This window comes from Thermobia domestica, chromosome 8, assembly GCF_964235325.1.
Source record: "Thermobia domestica chromosome 8, izTheDome1.hap1.1, whole genome shotgun sequence".
In the NCBI taxonomy this organism is placed as follows: Eukaryota; Metazoa; Arthropoda; class Insecta; order Zygentoma; family Lepismatidae; genus Thermobia; species Thermobia domestica.
Genome location: NC_137461.1, coordinates 87,313,360 through 87,337,542, shown reverse-complemented (window position 1 = coordinate 87,337,542; position 24,183 = coordinate 87,313,360). Strand labels below are relative to the sequence as shown.

The window sequence follows — 24,183 nt, the reverse complement described above, 5'->3', positions numbered from 1 at the left end:
AACCAGACAGTGTAATATACACAGTTTCGTCATCATGGTGTCGATTTCAATAAACAGCCTTTCTTCTAAAATAAAAACAAAATCAGTGTAGCTCAATAATGGTGATGTAGCAAAATCAATATATGTGATATACGTTTATATACTGTGCAAGAAAAATAATCGCGCATCCACGATGCGAACTAGTATATAAAGGGGCAAATCTTAAAAATAAATAAAATAATTAAATCTTAAAATATTCGAAGTATATTAATGTGTTAGTGTTATTGTATTAGTGTATAATTTGTGGTAAGTTGCGTGTTCCATTTTAATAATATATTTAATAAAATTTATCATTAACATTACTTTTTTTACAGCTCCCTAAAGCAATAATGGTCATGTTAAATATCTAGTTAACAAACAATTACTTTGCTGCTGTGTTTAGCGTTGTGCAGGTATAAGATATTAACTTTATAGTTACTAGGTTGTACTTACACAAAAAGGTGTTCCTGGCATTGTTAATAACTATAGTTTCGTTACGTCCAGCGACTCAAACCCTGTGGACTGTAAAAATTCTAAACCGTCATTAACCATTCATCTACGGAAAAATTCAAACCCAAGACTGTTACATATATCGTTCCATTACCGGGACAAATTGTTACATATAATCTCTAATAAACAAAAACGGTCAAAAATCTAACCTGAACGGTAATATATGACTAAGTCATTATAAAAACAAACCGGACTCGAACCCAATACCGTTATAATCTTAGCACATAAACGATATGGTTAAAAAATAAAAAGGGTGCTTTTGGTACTTTTTTTTTTTTTTTTTTTAATTTTACTTGTACGGAAATATACACTTTTAAGTTTTGTTACAAATTGTGTCATTTCTCATAAGTTACAACCATGACACACTTGAAGCTTCTTTTTATAGAATCATTTTATCATATACATGATATGGTTAAAAAATAAAAAGAGTGCTTTTGGTATTTTTGTAATTATTATTATTATTATTATTATTATTATTATTATGATTTGGTATTTTACATATACGGAAATATATACTTTTAAGTTTTGTTACAAATTGTGTCATTGTTCGTAAATTACAACTGTGAAACTCTTGAAACCTTTTTTATAGGATCATTTTAGCAAATACATGACATGGTTAAAAAATAAAAAGTGTGCTTTTGGTATTTTTGTAATTATTATTTTTGTACGTCAGAGTGCAATTTATGAATGGCTCCGGGCCTTCTATATTCTACTGGCCATATTTTAAGAAGTATTACTGTTATGTATGTTTATTGTTTTCATCTATGTACGTACATTAGTCTATTATTTCTTATTTCTGTTGATAGGGTTTGTAATAATCACTCAACCCCTTACATTGCTAGGCCTATATTTTCCATTCACAAAACCGCAAGATTATTACAAAAAAGGTATCCCTTTTTGTTATTTAATCATACCTAGTAAATGCAAAGTAATCCTGTAAAAAGTTACAAAAGTCTGATAGTTGTAAGCGATGGTACTATTGGGGAAAAGGTTGAAAGTCATAGTTAAAGTACAAAAATATAATATTATGGTAATACTAAAACTACACATTACACCAGTTCTATTTTTAAGCATACCTAATATTTACTAAGATGATTATTTGAAAAAGTTTTAAAGTGTGACAGTTGGAGTAGGAATAGCCAAAATTTTCCGAAATCGGAAATTTTACTTTCCGAAATTTTTCTGATTTTACTTTCCGGAATCCGGAAAGTAAAAATTCCGGAACTGGCCATCACTACTTCAGAGGAAAGGCTAAATCCATTAACAACAGTAAATCTGTATATTTTTTGTACATTTAAAACACAAACAATAATATTAATAATAATAATTGCAAAAATACCAAAAGCACCCTTTTCATTTTTTAACCATATCATCCATGTGATAAAATCATTCTATAAAAAGAAGGTTCAAGAGTGCCATAGTTGTAACATATGAGAAACGACACAATTTGTAACAAACTTTAAAACTGTATATTTCCGTAGGCCTATATAAAAAATAATAATTACAAAAATACAAAAGACACCCTCTTTAGTTTTTAACCATACCATGTACGTGATAAGACGAATGTACAAAAAAAGTTTCAAAAGTTTCACAGTTGTAACGTTTGAGCAATGGCACAATTTGTATTTTAAAAAAAAAAGCTTTGTATGCATATTAACAGGGTGCGAATTGGCGGGGGGGATGCCAGGGATTTCCCCCCCTGACAAAAATCTTTCCCACCCTGGAGAAGAAAAATTTTATCCCTGGCAGGGATAACTTTTTCCCCTTCTGGAGTATTTTTAAATGGACATAAAGATAAGATAGAAAAAGGGAACAATTCTTACTTTGCGTAGCTAACCTAAATATTACTTGAGTGAAAATTTATGAAAGATCTCACATCTCATCTCAACTGTTTTTGTACTTGTTAGTATATATATATATATGTGTGTGTGTGTGTGTGTGTGGCAGACCTGGGTGCGCATATGGGTGAAATTCATCCCCCCCTGGGAAAATTTTTCAATTCGCACACTGCATATTGTTTGACAGTGTAACTTTTTGCAAGGTTGCTTAGGATCTACTGAAAGAGAAAACATTAAGCTTTCATTTGTCACCTGGATAAGGACAACAACTTTACAAATAAGGAAGTTATGGTAATTTTAGTTCCATGATACTGAGTGCCGTAAAGTGAAATTGAAGCAAAATTTAAATTTTTCAAAAATTTCTCCCCGGCCAATTTCTCATCCAAAAAATCGGAAAAAAATTAAGTTACCACAATTTCATTGGTATTAATGTATGAAAAATTTTTGAAGAGAATCTGAGACATTGAAGCACGGTCATGTTTTAAAGTTAGGTGATTTGAATGGAATGACTGCATAGACGATTTCGGAAACTTGAATTCGAGGAAAGTACACCCTATTAATAAACCACCCTTTCTGAATATATTTTTTTCTTTTTTCTTTTAATCCTGTATTAAACGGTTAGTATTTAAATGTTTATGTAAGACAAGAAAATCGCTACAAATATGTTCGGCTGAATGAAAATTCACCTACCAATGAATTACCCTCAATAAAAAGGGATAGTATAGATCTACCTTTTTGATTGCGTCTTTAACAGTTTTTATGAACGGTTTTACGTCACTGTCGGTTAAAATCATAGCTATTCATCTTAAAAAAAAAGAAGTATTTCCTAAGAGACTCTGATTTGTAAAATCGGCAATCTTCAATCAAAGACTCTGATGATTCTTTTCTTCTTTCTTTTACAAAACAACACATTCATTCAGAAGCCAGTTGCTCAATTTTCCATTTTAGAATCCTTGCATCTAAAGAGAAAGATGTTTTCATAAAATGATTTGTTCTCCACGTTCACTTGCTGAGAAAGGTCATAGTACTGAAACAGTTCACTAATACTCTTCACGACGCAATAAACAATGTACTGTACATTCATACTACAGTGAAACCTCTCTAAAGCGGACAGCCGTGGGGAATCAACAATTGTCCGCTATAGAGAGGTGTCCGCCTTAGAGAGGTTTCAATATTTTCTTACGTAAATTAATAAACAAGGTAATATGCAATTAGAAAAAATATTTTTGCATGAATCACGTATTTATGAATATCACCAAAATGTTACTATACCTGCATTATCTTGCGTCATTCAATTCCCTATGTTCGAGACACAACATGGGAATAAGATGTTATAGTTCTCTGCACTTTACAGATGTCGCTACTTACTACGTTTTTGGTGTGTTGCTTTAATTCGTGAGAAATTGCAGTCCAGTAATTACTTTTTTTTAAAAGAAGACAATATGTGTACCCGTGGTCAAAAATACCAAACTTGTCTTCTGCTTGGTTAGAGATTCCACACAGCGGGACAGTAGAATGATACGTCATCCCAAACAGTGGGCAACTGTCAATCACTTTTTGTTTCTGAAACAGGTTAGGTGGAAGTAGAATGCAAGCACTGAACAGACAGTTGAGGAGGCAAAATGTTGTCACACCGTCATGTTCTGTGTATTTTTACTGTACTTTTCAACTTGTTTCTAGATAAAGTGTCCGTACTAGAGAGTGTTCGCTTTAGAGAGGTTTGCCAATATGTTTTTTCCTACTACAGTGTTTGGGGATTACAAAATATGTCCGTTATGGGAGGTGTCCGTTAGTAGAGGTTTCACTCTACTACTTTTTAAATAGCATTAAAAATGCATTACTTTCTTCTTTTAAATAAATGCCCGCTCTAAATTTTTTCTTACAAAAATAGATCTTATTATATGATCATTGACGAAATACATATTTTTTATGAAATTTCTACAAAGTCGTTATAGCCGTTCTTCAAATATCATAAACTCGTCTAAGCTCGTCCAAAAAATATGATAAACTCTTAACTTTTGTTTATCTTTGATAAGGTCTGAAGAAAAGATGTATGAATCAATAAACCTCACCTAGATGAACAAAATGACATGCTTGAGAGTAATTTATCATGCGCAGTGTTTGCAAAAGCGAGAAATTTTTTATGGCGTTAAAATACCAGTTTGTATCGCTCGTTGTCAATTTAATAGAGTTGATAGTTTTTATGCTGTTAAAATATTTTTAAAAAAATACTTTATATTGCATAAGAAAAATATGAACTATTAAGTAGCAGATTGTATATGTTATTGTTTGATTTCTCCTAACAGAGACGCAGATACTACTTGTAGTTTATTAAGAAAACAAATTTTAGTTTTGAGTTGTAACAACTCAAAAGACGGCAGTGTATAGTTGTTAGTGAGATTAGCTCCTTTGCTACATACAACATTCGCCAGTTGAGAGCTCGTTTAGTAATCAGAAGTTTGGCAACAGCGCGTTGCGGACACATTGGCTGACGCGGACTATAGTGCTTATTTTATTTAAAAAGCTGTATTATTTGTTGAAAATCTAATTCAAAATGTTTCGAACTCTGAAAGCTCAGGGGCTTCTTACAATGATTACACAGGATTCAGAGACAAAATTGTGAAACAACTTTCCAAATTTGTCAGTTCCTTCGATATAGCTGACACACTTGTTCACCAAATGAAATAAAACCTAACGAAAGACGTTCACAGACCCGGGTTTGATTCCTGGAGGAAGCTGTTGTTGTTTGGATCCCATGTTAAGGTGTAGGTTCATGTCTCATATATCCTCGATGCTGAAAGGGACGCTAACTATAATCTAACCCAATCAATTCCAAATGAATGACATATGGAGCAATACTCCAAAATCGAAATACAAGATATTCTCAAATATCGTACTTGATAACTAAAGTTGTGCTCTCCAAAAGCCCCCGCGGATACAGTTGCTAGGGCGTGTAGCTTCGATGCATGTGATCCTACTTCGATTCCCGGTGGAAGAGCATAAAAAATATTTTCTCTGTCACTCACTTTTATTAATCATCTGTCTCCTATAGGCTAAAGGGCTTTTCATGGTACGTAAAACTAAAATATTCCATTTTCACTTTCAAATCATTAAATAATGTCGCAACTGTTACTTTGTTAGAAAAGTCGCTTTCATAATAACGTTTAAAATACGTATAAGTAACGAAGGTCCTACTGTGGCCAGAATGAAAAACACGAAGATTGTAGAAAAGATTTCCGTGTATCGAAGCTCATACCACCTAGAAGGGGTGCAATAGGGCAAGATGTCCACGACTCTACCATGATACTGCTTATGTAGATAGCAGAAATGAAATTGGGATAGATTTCTAATACGGTATACAAATATCACCACAACAGTTTGGAACTTCCGAATAATTGGGAAAGGCAAGTCATCAGTTAAGAGATGCAACTTTAGAACTGTTTAAAATATTATTTAATATTACTTTACTATATACTAGAAATTACCTTTTAAAATTTAACGTAAGAAATTGAGCTTATTAAAGAGCGCCTAAGTCTACGAAGATCATGAAGATATGAAACTAATAGGTGACTTGTCGATGGTTTACTGTGATAGTATGAAAAGAGAAAATAAAAAGTACAGTACAGGTTAAGGATCAGAAAAAGGTACTGTATCAAAATCAGTCGGAAATAGTAGGTTAATAGTAACTTAGCAGATCTCATGCACCACAAGCTACTGTTCGATAAATGAAAGTGAGTTCCATAGGTTCGATATGTAATAACAATTGACAAAGGATCACAACTGTAATTCGTTGTATCTTTGGAAGACTAACACTTTGTGCTAGTGCTCTGCTTTGGTTTATTGAAGTTCCCACATTCTCTGGCAAAGTCGCGAAATAAATCCCTTAGTGAAAGTATACCGATTAAAAGTAAGAGCTTTTTAGACAGAGAAACTTTATTGCAAATTGAGATAACCCTTCCTTGATGATTTTAATACTTATTTTATTCTCTTATTTGGTTTCCATTTTGCTGGGGACTTGCACGGGATTTGTTTCATATCTCACCTGAGTAGTGTAAGGGTTTAAGTGGGGGACGGCAGCCTTGTAACTAACAGGCTTAGAGTGTCACAAGCGCAGGGTCATATGCCAGTTTCGAGTCCATGAGCCTTAAAATAACTGACAAGTGTATATCAGGTGTTGGAAGTGCAGCAATGCTTCTTTTATAGAAACCTAGTTTATTTCCTCTTCCTTCTCTCCTCAACCATAGGTTGGTGGGCAACATGAAAATTTAAAACTCTTCTCTCCCTTGGGAGAGCTGTTGATTAGGTCTCTTCTTCGTAACTGCATCTAGATGTTCTATCCTTAATCTTCCTCTTCCAGATTTTCCTTCTTCCTTCCCTTCCATCAATACGGTGCTCCAATCGGAGTGCCGAGTAAGATGGCCAAGCATGCTGTTTCTTTTTCCTATTATCTTTGTGATCTGTCGCCCTTCATTAGCTTCCTTTAGTACGTCTTCAGTCCTTTTCCTTTCGGTCCATGATATGAGCAGCATTCTGCGCCAACAGCACATTTCAAAGGCTTCCAGCTTGGATATTTCAGGTGTTCGCAATGTCCATGTCTCTGATCCCTAAACCGCCACGCTCTATACCAGAATCTTAATAAATCGTTTTCGAAAGTCCAAAGACACATTCCTTGATGTTAGCAGTCCTCTTTTTCCTACTGAACGCTAGTTTAGCCTGCGGTATTCTTGAACTTACGCCTTTTTCACTTCTTCCTAGTTTACTACTATACATTATTATCAATTTAACTCTTGGACGACTAAATCAATTAATGAGTAAGTTCAGATTAATGATTTGAGCCCAATTTTTTAAAAATTTACAGGCACTACGTGTTACTTTTCAATAGAAGAGTAATACTTATTTATGTAGGCGGCAAACAGCTAAACCAGTATTAACGTAGATATAACACTGAAAAATTCTCTCCATTACCATGTTATTATATTCTAAAAATGATACAAAAAGAAGCAAAAGGAATGCAAAGTAAGTTCTAACATGTATAAAATGTAATGTACAGATTTGATGGCAGAAAAACATAACATTCTATCAACATAGATGGCTGTAATATTAAAAAGTGTGTTTCATTTTTCTTCAAGTTCTTCCCACTATTCTGCACGCCTCACGATTATGCATCAAGACTATGAAATACGGTGATGATGAAATAGATGATAATGGTGGAATGACGAAAGTCTGAAGAAACTGGAGACTCCGAGAAAACACAAGGAAAGAGCGCTTGCCAAACATAAATCCTGTTTGGAGGGAGCTGGGATCAAACCAGGGACTCCACACGCCGAAGGAGAGCGGTCTGCCAATGATCCACCACAGCCATCATCCAAATGTAACAACTAATGGAGGAGTTGAAGTCATTTTCGTGGCATAGAAGAGCGTGAAATATGCACAGGGCCGGATTTCCCAATAGGCCCGGGCCTATGGGCGCAAGCTCCCAGGGGGCGCACGGCCGAGAAAAAAAATTAAAAATTATCTAGAAATAAAAACAAATAGCCATAACATATTTTTAAAATTGATTAAAATATCAGGCTAATAAAGCATTCTGATTTTGAAGTTCATTGGAACAATTGTTGGTGAAGTTAAACTATTTTTCAACATTATGCATCAACTTCGTTACAACATTGATCTCAAACACGGGAGAACTGTCTGTAGGGATTTCGTTGAGCGGTACGCATCGTATTGCCACTGCCACTAGGTTGGCTCGACGCTACTGCTCGGAGTGATTAGGGGCGCATGCGCCGTATGCATGCCAATGTTCAAATCACTGCTCCACGAGTACCGCTACGAGGTTAAAACTATTTTATAATGTATTACAGAGGTTCTTATTTATTTGCCCAAGTGGCTACATTGAACAAAACCAAAGTTATTCACCAATCTTTTGTTAATACATTAACGGTATTTTGTTAAGCCCAGAACCAGGTAAATTCCTCAAAAAACTTGCAATGATAAAATTGCATCGTGGAGTGGTGTTTAACCAATTAACATATAGGCCTGATATAATTTTTTAATAAAGGTTTTTAGGAAAGTAACTTTAACCAGACTAGGGGGCGGGAAAAATTATTGGGCCTAGGGGCGCCAAAATGCTAAATCCGACCCTGAATATGCACTAGTATCTCTAGTTTGGATTCCTACACAGACACTTACGTTACAAGGTTTTCTTTTACATGCATGCCCTCCATAGCAAATGCCTGCTCCTACTGACCAGAATCCATGTACAATTTGCTTGCACTGACGAACTAGAACCAACTTCTCGTGTTTCTCGCACATACAGTTATTTTTATGTCATCAGTATGCAGGCCTATTACAAAGCTGTATAAAATGGGCGCTGGTCAAGTTTAAGTACACTACATTTTCCAAATTTATACATAATTTTAAATAGTGAGTAATACAGCAGTATTTTCATGTTAACAAGTATAGGATTCCTAATGTAAAAACTATTACAATTGCTATACGACGGTTAAAAAATAAATGCATATAAAAAGGACCGTATTAAATTATATTTTCCGCGGCCGTAATATTTGTGTACAGTGTAAAAAATGTATATTTAAGTTTATATAAAGGTTGCAATAACGGTATGAAATAATTGCAAGTAATATAAGAACTCCCTATCATTGCGAAAATCTATATTAAGTTCCTTAAAAATGCAACACATGAACACCAACCTAACTAACAATTTATAACGGTGAAGCTCCTCTACTGGTAAGACTTCTAGTAAATTGAAGAACACAGTGATTTTCAACTATCGTGGCTGACGTGCATACCCACCGTCGCTGATGGGGCAGCCTTAGCGCGGTCCCATCAGCTTCACCCTGCCCTGACTCCGATCGAGCATTCCTGATTTTAGTGACCACCTAGCATAGCATGGTTTGTCTTTTACTTGGTTTTATACTACATGTTCGAAAGCTATATTTATACGCAAATCCTGAAAGAATTCTAATTTTCAGCAATTATTGCTGGTGTCTTTCTTAAGCTTTGTCTATGCTAAGTGGGGGTAGCTATTATCACGCAGTCCAGGGCAAAAATTTTGCGAAACATGAAGAAAATGAAAGAATAGTATATTTTGGATTATTTTGCTTGGTGTACCTACACCTGACCTGGTTCAATATCCCGGATTTCAGCGAAGAAAGGAAAGGAATATTATAGTTTGCTTATCAGGGAATGTAATATAATAACAAACACCGCCATAACATGCTGCTAATATTAACCGCCCCCCCCCCCAAAAAAAAAATCTTTTAGCACAGCATGTACTAAATAAGGAGCTCCATCACTATTTGCAGATTGACTTCAGGAAGTCTCATAGTATATACAGTGCGAACGTATGCCACAAAAACTACAGTGCATAAAACGAACCAATTTCTGCTAGATGGCCACTAAAAGCACGAATACTATCTACCCGAGTCGGGGTAGGCGCGCAGCAGGGGGTCCCAAGCGGCAGCGAGGGGGTGCGGCCGTAGGGAACAAGCGCGTCAGCGACGGTGAGTATACTCGTAGACGAGGATAATGGAAGAACACACTTACACATAAATACTTTCACTATCACTCAAACTTCATTTCAGTATGCTCTGCACTTACAACAATTACTTATATTCAAATTCTCGTTCTTCTCGGAAAACGTTTCACATAATATTTTACCAGTAAATTTTCTATTTGGTAGAACTGTCTGATCGAGTGAACTCTTACCTAGCACTGGTTGGTTTGTTCTTCACACAGTTAATTTTATGGTGTACGTCCGATCCTATTTATACTCGTAAGAGGAAGTGCTAGTAAAAAGAATCTGGACCACATCCTAGATCTGGACCGAATTATGCAATTTCCACCATAATAGTTCTATGACACTGTGTGTTAATTTCGTGATGAAATAACTGTATATAATAGGATAAAGGTTACTGAAAGTCTAGAATAGCACGCACCACGTTCCTCGGGGTTCCGCCGTTTCCTCGCACTTTTTCATCGCACTATTTCATTCATTTCTCACCATCACCGTCTCCTTTAGCCTAGCTGGCATAAACATGGAATGTAAAACTCAAAGATTTAATTTCATTTTTATTTTAAAATAGCACGTATTTACTTCCAGTGCATATCATGAAATGAAATGAAATTTTGGAGTTTTACGTCCCACGCATATACCAGTTAGGCTAAGGGAGACGGTGATGATGAGAGATGAACGAAATGGTGGAATGAAGAAAATGGGAGGAAACAGGAGAACCCCGAGAAAACCCACGCACACGGTGTTCCCAGTGCATATCAGTTCACACAGACGTTACAAACGTGAGCATTACTGCTGTATCGTCAGACCAATTTGAAAATTAAAAAACGGACTAAAATAAACTGCATTCGGTTATATTTGGTTGAATTACATTAAGTTACGCTAGATTATGTTATTAGGTATCCAGATTTATTATACCGATCCATAGTATAAGTAGTAGTAGTAGTAGGAACGAGTTAGAAGCTCCGCAGGAGTTGGTTGGGTTCTGTTCTTGACATGAAATGGGCAAACTAAAGACTTGCCCAAATTCTTCTGCACATTTAACAATCTATGGATCCATATAGGGTAATAGTATACATGAGAACCCCCTGATCTGCGTTTCTTCTGTGTTCTATTACCACTTCTACATGAAATACCAAAGATTTTCTACGTAGTGCAATAGTAAGAAGTATCCATGTGCACAAGACATGCGATATGCGTTAAATTCCCTCCCCCCCCCAAACATAGTCATAGATAAAGTACAAAGGCACTACACATGCAGATATAAAGTACAGGTGCGTTCTTTTTTTCCGCATCAGTCGATAACTAAATAAAAGTCGCTTTGTTACCTCCTTTGTAAGTTCGTACATACTCAATGAATAATCCCTAAAAGTATGAGCGTCCTGCTCCTTCGGGAACTGATGCAGCTTTATGTATAATATATTCCCGTATAGTAAAGCTAGTGCACCTCTCCGCGAAATAGTCCATCCGCCTCGACATACAGTGCCGCTTACAACATCAAAAACCGGTTAAGTTCCAAATTTGGTCCCCGTTTCTAGCGAAATTTTGAAAATTTAGCTGGAAGAAATGAATAATTTGCTTGTCTATGTCCTTGATAATTTATAAGCAGAGCGGAAGTTGTCTTTATATAAACGGTTCTAAACATCAAATTGTTTGGGAAGCGGAGGGTACTTGCTACTTGGCGCAAGGTCACTTCATGGTAAGATTATGGTAATGTAATGAGCATTTGTTTTGAAAAGATGGCTGGGTAACTCTTTACTTTGGGCAAGGCAGTGATATCCTGTCAGTAAATAGTATTGCCGAGCGAGCGTGAGCGAGTGAGGGTGGGTTAGAGCCCCGCAGGGCACGTTGTTTTCTGTCTTTCCTTCTTGAGAACTGTAACTGTGGGAACCGGTTCAGATCATTTGGTTATTGTCACAGCCTTGTCTAAAGTGAAGACTTGCCCATGGCTGACATAAGTAAAAGTCATGGTTTAATAAATCTAAAAATAGAATGTAGAAAAAGCGGTAAGCAAATAACTGTAAAGAAACGTGGAGAAAGTTAGCCCATACTTGTCAATGTAACGGTAACATAACTAACATAGAGCCAAGGTTCTGAAACACAAATCCCCTTCCTAGATAGCTGTAATAAACACAGAAAACGTGTCCTGACGGGCTCTAACCCGCCTTTACTCGCTAACGCTCGCTCGGCAATATTTTAATTTAATATTAAAGATTAGTACATAAAAGAACCAATTATTACACATGTGGCTAAAAAATAGGAGGAGGACCAACTTCGGAATAAATGCCTCAAAAAAACAGCAAATACAATCGCTCTCTGAATTTCTACTATTTCCCTTACCTGACTTTCACTCAGTCCTCCTCATAAACCTAAATAAATTCTCTAATTGACCCGGTAAATTTGCTAAAATTGGTTCAGCGTTACAGCAGTCAACCCTAAATGTGTATGAAGTTATTTGGGCATTTGCTAGAATAAAGAAGTCCAGAATTCTTAAGAGGGTCCATGTTCCGTTAAAGGTGTCCAAAACTACACTGGACCCCTTAAGCTAACCTAACCTGACCTGACCTAAACTAACCTAATATAACGTTATATTATGTAATCAAACGAAACCAGATTTTGTTATAACACCTACATTATTAAGTTAGCTTAGCTACACTACATTTTTGTTTACTAACCTTTTGCCCTCCTAAAATAATTCTGCGCAAAAGAAAAAAAAATATTAATTATAAAAAGGGGAGTTAGGGCCGCGACTATGAAGTCAAATCGGCCATGTCTTGTCATCTCTTATGACTATTATCAGGAAAATAGGTAAGTGCACCAGCTCACTAGTCATATGTGCCACAAATGCTAAATGGTCAAATGTGTACCTCAAAAAGAGGATTTATAATTCAAAAACAAAATAGAATAAAATACAGGACACAATCGGGAAGAATGGACACAAGTCAGGAAAATAGTCGAAGACAGGGAAAGGTCAAAATCGGGAAAGAAGTTCCGACAAGGATAGAGGGCGAAAAGCCAAGATGACAAGACAAAAAAGTAAGGGTAAGTGAGAAGTATAAAATGAAAAGAGAAAGGAGAAATAGAAAGTGTAGAAAAAAAAGAAGGGAAGGTATGTACGTGTAAATGGAACAGAAAGTGTAAGTGCAGTGTAGGTGTATCACTGGGCCCACTTGACCTTCTTCTTCAGGGAGCACCACCAGCCACGAGGCACTCACTAGCACAGCCACTCCAAACCTATTAATTTGTGATAGAATTGAGAACGAAAATAAATATTGATTAAAATTAATGAGCAGTAAACTGCGGAAGGTTGGCACGGACGAACCGAATTGCCTTATATCGAAAAAAAAAAAAAGAAATAATGCATTAACCAAATTAACTTGTGTATATCTCAGAAGGAGGATTTTTGTATACAACTAACTAGTGAATAACAATCTGAATAAGAAATTTAAAAGAAACGTGGGAACTGTAGGATGAAAAAAATAGTAGAAAAAAGGGAAAGTATGTACTTGTAAATGTAAAAAGGAAAGTCCGTGTAAGTAAGTAGGTGCAAGGAAGAAAGTAATAGGAAGTCCCACTCAACTCTCTCTCTCTTCTTGCAAAAGAGCAACAAACGAACTGTCTTCTACTCTGGGCACTGCCGATCTACTGAACTGAACTATTGGGAAAAGTTAATAAAATTTTTTATCTTCATAAAAATAAAATTTCAACTAAAACTGCCATAGAGTCACGTTGACTATTTCACAGAATTTTTAAGTAAATAATAATGAATTCAGAAGTTGAAATGTTCACAGTAGATATGCAAAAAGCGTACAGTGATTAAAAATGGGATGCACTGACTAACCGATTGCATTGTTATATACATTCTGTCACTTTAAAATATTAATTAAAAACGAATGTGGGAAAGCATGTAGAAGAATTATTACGAAATAAACAAGATATTACGCGCTAGGTAAGGATTTGTAAAGTGCAGAAGATGACTGCACATAAAGTGAATATAAAAAGAGAAAAAATTGAAGGAGAATATCTCCCTCCACCAGGAAACACATTTGAAAGCTTATCAGAAGAAAACAATATACGGTATATGCCGGTTTTAAATTAATATACAGTAACATTACGGGTTCGTCCAGTATCGTTTCTGTTTGGGCTTGGCCAAATATAACGGTACTTGGTTCGTTCCTGAATGTCACCATTTATGCTTAAGGCTGAACATATAGCCGCTTTAAAATACATTTCAAAACACAGAGTTCAGGTCAGAACATTTGGGGAAATCGACGTTAAAGACATATTCTAATTGTTTCTCTAGTGCCGATATAGTTCAATAATACAAATATTAATGCGCTGCATAGACATTAAATTAGTTATGCCGGAAAGGAAAATAAATTAAATTCTTTTGTACCTATAGATTTAAACCATGATAATATGTATGGTAGTATTACTTTGAAAGGATACGTACGATTTTGTATTGGTAACTTTATTTAACAGCACTTGAAATTATTACACTGACAGAAATCGGATTACATGATGACAATTAGTTAACCAATTTAAATATGATAATGCAATTTTACACTTGACCCAATGCTCTGTACTACGATCGCGGAATTCGTGGGCTACCAGTTGAACTTCACTATATTGTTTGTTTCCGTTATTTCGCACTTTTACTGGTCACACATATTGATATGGATGAAAGAGGATTTGTGGGTGGTTCCATGTATATACACTCAAAATTGGATGATTAAATTTTTCTCGTCTTATTTCATGTCTTTCTTTTACACGGTCTTGCAGTTGTAATCGTCTACCGGATCTGCCCCCCTGCTGTCCCACTAACGAGTACTTTCAGGAGATCTGAACTTACCTGGTTAAGACATTAGAGAACATTTCCGAAAATGGATTACAGAACTCAACCAAAGTTGCGAACATATACGATCATTATCGAATGATACTATAATTTTGCCCCCTGTATGATGTACGATAACTCCTGGACAATAATAGGAAAGTATACGATAATTTAATAACTCGTGGTAAAAAGCAAAGATAATTCTGAAGGCGTTTGAAATTCGAAAGAAATTTCATTCATTGCGTGAAATAGAATATGAATTTTGCATCATATTAGTGACAAAAAAAATCAAGATGACCGACGTCTCGAGAAATTAAAGTTAATCGGGTAGTAATTTAAATATTTTTACGTGACACTGTTAGCTACATTTTACGTATATGGTACTTTAAAACCATAAAACTAATTCACCTAGTTACACATGTTCATTATTACTAGGTAATTGGTTAATTGCACTATTGCAGTTTAACATATATTTTTGAACACCAATATTGTGTGAGAACATATTGTAATATTTATCCAAACCACTACTAGTATTTGCTCTACAAACGTGTAATCACCTGTAATCAAACCGGGGACCACGAACACGTATGCAAGAAACCGATCAAGGAAGGTTAATTACTAGCTACTTAATGTAGATAAGTTTTCCCAAGAAAATGTATAGTATTGAAGGAAAACTGGATTTCTTCGATAGACTGATGAAGAATTAAACTTCAATCTTGTTTCCTATGCAGATTGTTAAATATAGTTTTAGATATAAACGTTAGTTTTCTCTTAACAATAATAAAGCTTAATGTCGAGACTGAAAACAAAAGATACGATAATTTTACAACAAAAACGATGATTTTAAGTGATGCGTACGATAATGCCTTCTGATCGGGTTGGCAACGCTGGTTTCAACAATGAGATGAGCATAAAGCACCGAGAGATTCGGATGTTTCATCTCGAAATCCTTACGGACATCCAGATGATCGCTCAGACCACGACACACCATAATATTATTCACATATGCAACGAAAATACATTCAAAAGAATAATATTATACTTATTTATTAAATGCACTCTGTGTAATATATATATATATATATATATATATATATATATATATATATATATATATATATATATATATATATATATATATACAGGGTGTTTCAGATAAAACGTCCAGTGCTTATAACTCCGAAACGGCTGAGAATAAAAAGATGAAACAAAAACTGAGATAGGAAAATGTCATAGGGCGCATCACATGGTGTTGTCGTGGTGACTCACAGGGCCCTCTTTCAAGGAAGCCCAGGGGCCAACTTCAAATTTTGAAAGAGAAACATGTATTGAATCATACCTCATTTAATAGTACTTGAAAAACGAAACAACTTTTGTAGGAAACAATTTTCGATTTGGGCCACCGTTTTTAAATGGCCGCAAAAAGTGGGTCCTATATCAGATAAAACGTCCAGTGCTTATAAATCCGAAATGGCTGAGAATAAAAAGATGAAACAAAAACTGAGATAGGAAAATGTCATAGGGCGCATCACATGGTGTTGTCGTGGTGACTCACAGGGCCCTCTTTCAAGGAAGCCCAGAGGCCAACTTCAAATTTTCAAATGGGAACATGTATTGAATCATACCTCATTCAATAGTCCTTAAAATACGAAACAACTTTTGTATGAAACAAATTTCGATTTGGGGCACTGTTTTCGAAATGGCCGCAAAAAATCCTGTATCAGTTTGAAGTTGGCACCTGGGCCCCTTCAAGGAGTTTCCTGATGGTCACCACAACAACACAACTTGATATACTTTATCATCGTTTCTATCTCAGTTTTTGTTTCATCTCTCTATTCTCAGCCGTTTTTGCTTTAGGCCTATAAGCACTGGACGTTTTATCTGAAACAGGACCCCTTTTTGCGGCCATTTTGAAAACGGTGGCCCAAATCGAAAATTGTTTCCTACAAAAGTTGTTTCGTTTTTTAAATACTATTGAATGAGGTATGATTCAATACATGTTCCTATTTCAAAATTTGAAGTTGGCCCCTGGGCCCCCTTGAAGGAGGGCCCTGGGGGTCACCACAACAACACCATGTGATGCGCCTTATGACATTTTCCTATCTCAGTTTTTGTTTCATCTTTTTATTCTCAGCCGTTTCGGATTTATAAGCACTGGACGTTTTATCTGAAACACCCTATATATATATATATATATATATATATATATATATATATATATATATATATATATATATATATATATATATATATAGTTGAAAGATTATATTTGGGGGATCACTAGCAAACACTTTTCTCACACCACTCACTAATGCACATGGGGGTTAACATAATCAATGCTAATAAGATTAAAGGTTGCGATTCTGAAATGAAAACTTGAATGGAACAATCCACCACAAACATAACCCATTAGCTTTGACAGGGGTGCCCACAAGGGGGGGCTATGACGCAAACTGCGTCATTGAAATATTTGGGGGGGGGTTAAAATCTATATAAATATGTTTGATGAGGGGGGGTAAAATTAATCGAAAAGAAGATTTTTTTCATGGAAGAACACCTACGGATAGACAATTGGGGGGGGGGTGCGTCATACACATAAGGGGGGGTGGGCACCACTGGCTTTGAAACATTTTGGAAACTTTTGAGGTTTCTTTTACGTAATGGCGATTTTCACTTGACGTCAAGCCAGTGAATTACCTTTGCTTAATTATCATTCTAATTTGGTAAGAAAGATGAAAAACAACAAGTACAAACGTAGCACAACTGATTAAACGTAATTTAAAATTATTTTGGAAATATTTGGTTAGTGGCGATTTTTACTTGGGTATCAAGTCAGCATCAACACTTTATTTCCTTTATTATTGGATCAAAAGATCAGTGGCGTATTTATTGGTAACCGAGGCTACCGGCGGTAGCCCTGCAATATTAATAAAGAAAGTTAATATAACATGTATAAATTAACTTAAAATAATACGTTTACAGTTTATTATCTTTTTTTCATGCTACTAGTTTCTCTATATTTTCGCAAACGTGAATACGTGCTAAGGCAGCCGTTAACGCTTAGAAAGCAATATCTCTCGCTTTCGTAGACACTAATGATTTGAGAACGCCTGAGTTACCACAGTCTATTGCAAGCAGAGAGAAACGTATAACTGCTTCCGTGCTCAAGTAGGTTTCTTTATAGCAATGTGCTAGCGAGATGTGGGCTGGTAACCAAGAAGGTTCCCTCTCTGTGGATCGGTTTCCGTAGGCAGAGAGGTAAATCGAAGTTAAGAACAATGACATAGCAGCCATTTTGGGCTATCTGGGAATTTTGGGGTCATCATTTTTTTAGCGCTTTGCGTCAACACAACGCAAAATTTGTGTTTTATTTTGCGATTTTTCTCATGGTAGTTATAATTACTTATTACGTTATTTGCATTGAGTTGAATCCACTGATTTTGCGCCAACCGTTACGAAATGAAACCCGCAGACAGTATTGTAGATTGGAAAATGTGCTAACTTCTATTACTCTGGTGAGCATTGTGAGCAATATCTAGCAGGAAAATGAAATGTTACGAAGAAAATTAAGAAATTTTATTTTTGTTACAAAGTAAATTGATTATAGAAACAATTTTTTTGTAAGGCTAAAATCAATACATTTATGACCAAATAGCAAAACCACTATACATATTTTGTGATGCAAATTGATGAACGAAAAATATTGTATTGGTTAACAAAACGGAAAATATGTGACTTAACTACCGATAATCTACAATTATAATGACTGTCTACATTTTTTCGTTACGTTACTATAATCAGAATTTTTACAAGGAATGAACCAACGTCAGTGACAGAGGCGACTCTTGAGGTCGGTAAAAATTAATATTTTACGAATGCAATCCACGAGAAGTTAACTGCTAAAATGTATGATGGAATTTAATTTACGGTGGAAAGACATTAGTTTTCTTAAAGCAAAAGTTCAAACAAAATACAGCAACTACTTTTTGTTCATTATTATTATTATTATTATTATTATTATTATTATTATTATTATTAAGAATCAAACACGAACATTTACAGCTAAAACTATATTTAACAATCTGCATAGGAAACAAGATCGAAGCTCAATTCTTTACTTATCTATCGAAAAAGAATCTGATTTTCCTTCAAGACTTTATACATTTACCTGTGAAAACAGCTAGTAATTACGCCTTTTTGACTGGTTTCCTCTGTCCGTTGTAGTGGTTCCCGGTTTGATTACAGATGGAATCACGTTTTTGCGGTATACTGGTAGTGGTTTGAATCAATTTTACAATATATTCCATCTTATACAGTCTAAATAGCTAACTGTAACATAACAGTAGTGAAGCGTACTATATGGCTCTGAAGCCGGGCCTACCGTGCTTTTTACTGTATATTTTCTTTATATTTGGTTTCTTATAAGTCAATACTTCAACATTTCGTTTTTTCGGTAACAAAATAGTAGGTTGGAAACACTCGGAGTCCCTTCTGTCTGAGCTAGTGATGGGCAAAACGATTCATTTCGGAGAATCGATTCATTTACTTTGATTCACTAAAATGATTCGATCATTTAATTCGTTCATATGAATTGGTTGTCCGCGCATTCCTTTTGCACAAGTGAATTAGTTGGGAATGATTCGCTCATTGAATCAGTTAGATTTCCGCGCATCTCTTTTGCGCAATGAGTTATTCTATCATATGAATTGAATGGGAATTATTCGATCATATGAATCGCTTGGGCTACTGCACTTCTTTTCTGCGCAACTTAATAAATTCCTTGTGAGGAAGTACAACCTCGTGTATCATCTTTGCCGCATGACACGACCAGCGTTTTATTGGGGTGAGTGGAGTGGCTCGGGAACTCTTAAGCTTCAGTGCAGTTATGAAGTTTCAATAATATGCTGTTGCTCCATTCCCATTGTTGTTATTTTTGCATCCTGCTTTCATATTAGAGGTTGAGACAAACACTAAAACTGTTGCAATCTCTACGTTTTTTCTGCCAACTTCAGTTTTTCGAGGAAATATTTTGTTGAAATATACTCCGTAAGATTTTCACGGGATATGAGCAGTTATAACAATTTATTTTCAACTTCTTATTGCCGTACATATTAATATGGGGAAAAATATAGAGCTCTGTATAGGCGACATTCATGCTTTTGGTTTTCAATACAGAAAGCATTATACAATGAGCCTGTAGTGTTATATCCATTTGTAGTGGATATTATTTGCCCAGGTCATATAATATAAACTTTGTAAAGTACACATCACGTTAATGGATTTCTTTTGTTGTTGTAAGTCAGAGTTATACCCTGTAGGGTAAAGAAGATGCGGATGATTAATTAAAGTAAATTATCTCGTAGTCCATTCTATTCTATCCTAGGGGTCACCGTGGCTCGCTGATAAAACTCTTGCTTCCTTTGCGCGGGGTCCCTGGTTTGATCCACTGCTAAGGAAGTTTGTGGTGTACATCATCATGTCCGTGGGTTTTATCGGGTAAACCCACTCCCCTTTCCTTCCACACTCATTCCAACTATTCTTCCATCGTCATTTACTTGACAATCATTCGTTTTCCTTAGGCTAATGGACATAAACATGGAACGTTAAACTGCAAGATTTCTATTTTATTCTATTATATTCTAAAATATGTTCTATTTTATTCTTGACTAGAAAAGATACTGATCTTCGAGATAGAGAAAAAGAGGGAGTTTACACATGAACATATAATTAATACTATTGTGATAATTTTAAAAGATTTAGCTCGGGGAGACTATGAATAAACGCACAATGAAATGAAATTTTAAAGTTTTACGTTCCATGATTATCATCGTGTAGACTAAAGGAAACGATAATGATGAGAATGAATGAAATGGTGAAATAAAGGAAGTGAGCGAAAACAAGAGAACCCCGAGAAAACCCACACATATGGTGCTTGTTCACCATTAATCCCACTTGGCGCAAATAGAAAACCAGGGACCCCATCCACCAGAAATGAATTCTTTGCCACTGAGTCACTACTACTTCAATAAGCATGAGATGAACATATATTTGCGGAAATACTGGTAACCCCAATTGAACCCAATCTAAGAAATGCCTCGGAAAAACTTCTTGGCCTTGCGGATTTTCTCCCCGGCCACTCCTGCTACCATGTTTCCCACATCTTGTTTACATGGAAGCTCAGAAAACTATTTGTGTCTTCATGTATGTTTGAGTAGAAGTAAAGTGAAAAGTAGATACCACTAAGCTTCGTTCCATGTGGACAAGTGTTTTTACTGAAAGATGCAATACACTGTCTTCCCAGAAAGAATCTTTATTCGTCTTTCTACATATACATTTTTAAAATCAATTATGTACAGTACAAATAATTTACAGTGCACTTTTTCTGGGTAAGTACTGTATTTACATTGAATATAATATAGTACTTTGAGTTGATTATAAAACATTAAAATTGACCTTTTTGGCTACTGCAGTTGAAAGTAATGAAAATAATTTTATCCAATGCACGGACAGTATCTTAATCAAATTGATAAATGCTCTTTAAGAGTATGTTGATATTAACTACGAAAACGTATTACATCTAATTGAGCAACACTGCCAGTACTTCACGACAAGAAGCAAGCAACAAGAAAGTTTATTCTGAAAGTAATCTAACAACGCGGCGTCCTTTCTTCCTAGGAAACAACCCTACCACGCAGAAAAAAAAAACCGCACGCATCTACAAAAGCAGGAAGAAAAGACGCGCATATGGTTTTCTTTCTTTTTCACTCCCCGTGAACTGCAAGCGCATTTGCAGAATCAACATCACCAATTGTCTCACACAAGCTGGCAGTTTGTGATTCTCAATTCATTTCGATCACGGCAAACAATTCATTTAGAAGTACAAATGATTCATTAGAAGAATCGATTCATTTGTGAAAAGAATTATAATTCATTTGATTCACGCCATGATTCATTCATAATGATCGAATCGTTCATGATCGACACAACACTATTCTCGCTAGATAGGTTTACGGGCTTTGCTGCTCAGGAAGCGAAGTTATTATTGCTGGGGATTATACGCATTGTTGGGAAGGTGCTTTTAGGCTCCCCTCTGGAAGTTTAGTTTTAATGTTGAAGGCATCTTTCAACGCTTTCCTTAACACAGAGTAAGAAGTTTCTGTGTAGAATTATGTATTTCTATTAGTGATAACTTGTTTAATTTAGGTATATACTCTCGGGAGTTATTCTGAGTAGCTGTATTTTCCTACATGGCGCCTGGCACATAATAGCTTGTAGAGTATAAGTATGATACATTAAACATATGTATAAATTAACCAAACGCTACGGTCAGGATAAAATAACTTTATTTGTGTGTAATCTTAGTTGTTTTCCATTTCATAGAATAAGTGGGTATATAGGATTTTGTTTCGGGGGGCTTTGCTTATTTCGGGAGGGGCTTTGCTAACTTTATTCCTGGAAATGATAAAACTCTGTAATAGGCTTGTATATAAAACAATAAAAAGTTGCGATAAAATTTCGGTGATTGCTTAAGCCCGAAAGCCACCCCCTTAAATATGTCACTCCATAGAATACAATATTAAATATATTCGTTGATTAGGTTCCTTCTGAGCATTAACGTTTATAATGTGGTCATTATCACGTGATGCATTGAAGTTACTTTATATAGAGAGATGCAAGTAGCAAATGCTTATCTAAGAAATTTGACAGCTAATTTAGGAATGTAGTTTCTTTTTCTCTCCCTCCACTTTCAAATATGCAAGAAATGGAAACAGCTGTTGAGGAGGAAACTTCCCTGATTCCCCCTGAAAATCACAGACAGAAGAAAGTATAAACTGCACTTCAAAATGTTTATAGTGGATCTAAAAGGAAATATTCCATTGATACATATTGTGTGTTTTTCTCATGTAAATATTTGTTGAATAATAATAATAATAATAATAATAATAATAATAATAATAATAATAATAATAATAATAATAATAATAATAATAATAATAATAATAATAATAATAATAATAGTGTAGTTTCCGTCTACTTATACATTCATTCTTTTTTGTCAAATGAAACAACAACAACAAAACTACTATGTATACATGCACATGAATTCAACTCTAAACAGTGTTAGAAATAGAGCTAAAAAGTTCTTTAAAATAAGTAGATTACATAGTTGTTTAAAACTCAATAAGGAAAACAGAATTCTGACTATAATTTTAAACATTTTATGATACATTAAATGTTATTTGTATTATTAGTTTGTTAGGCTTACCCTACTAGTGGGAATACGCTTCGCCATTGCATAAAAATATTTAAATTATTGCCTGATTAATTTTCCTGCATTATTTACTTTCTCGAGACGTTCGTCGTCTTTGTAATGTTTTAATTACCAGGACTTGTTAAATTATCGTACATTTTCCTGTTATCGTACAGCAGCAATTGTACATCGTATTTGGGTCAGTTATCGTATGATAGATAATTATCGTACATGTTGGCAACACTGCTTGTAGCCCTACATGCAGTGTAGCCAAACCCAAATTATTAGTTAACTCAGTACGATGTGCTTATTTCGTACAAAATACGAAAACTCGATTTAGAAGCCTTTCAAAAATTTTTTGGCCTCTGATCCAAAAACTAGTCATTGGCCAAGATCGCAATCTTTTGATCCATTTTTTGGATCATTCCTATAATACTTGTCCAAGATCGCAATTTTTTATCCGTTTTTGATCATTCCTTTTTTTTTCATTTGATAACACAGACGAAAATGTAAAGAATACTATCCAGGATAAACGTAGCAATTATTATTTATTTTCGATAATAATTGTTAGAGTCTTTGATATACTATTTTGTGTTAATATACGTCAAATCTGGTACTTTCTCGATCTGGCTACATTTGGCATTAACTTATAGTATGTCAATGCTGTGTTCTGAGATTCAGAATAACAGACTTCCTGCTCAAAGCCCTGAAATTTTCCGATAGCTTGCAAAATTTCCCACCAAGAAAGAAATGTTTCTAATGTTAAAAATCAAAAAGTGGTCGAACGACTCCCATCACCGCCATATTTTTGACCAGAATATTCTACATATGGATCCATGTAATTCTTCAATTGGACTCACAAACAGTAAATTATGAGGTCGTAGCTGAACTCGAACTCGGAACCCCCTCGTATTCAAAGCGCAATGTGTAGCATTTCGGCTATAAAGGTGCTTCATAGTTGTTATTGTATTATTCAACGTCTTGATTCATTAGCTACAGTAGAACCTGTTACTGCACTAGCAATGTAGGTACAGATATGCTCAAACACATGGGCGGCGATTAGGGGGGGGGCAAGAGGGGGCAGTTGCCCCTCCACTTTTTTGAAGCGCCCTATTTTATATTTCATTTGGAAATGTAAACAGAGTGTCCATACAACTTGGAGAAAAGATCTCTGACTTTTCCCTGACTTTCTTTGACAAAAGTT

The 24,183-nt window shown here is 35.2% G+C and overlaps 1 protein-coding gene across 3 annotated transcripts in view; it reads right to left on the bottom strand.

Annotated features, from left to right (window-relative positions):
* The window catches only part of Sirt4 (Sirtuin 4), a 42,442-nt gene extending 29,543 nt beyond the window's left edge, over positions 1-12,899 (bottom strand). Inside the window, exon 1 of one of the 3 annotated variants that reach the window (XM_081768696.1) lies at positions 12,570-12,899. The gene's annotated coding sequence lies outside the window, so the exon portion shown is untranslated. Of the gene's footprint in view, positions 1-10,088; positions 10,271-12,234; positions 12,499-12,569 lie in introns of those variants that run through there. The other 2 variants (XM_081768697.1, XM_081768698.1) reach the window with 2 other exon arrangements.
* Positions 12,900-24,183: the final 11,284 nt, after the last annotated feature.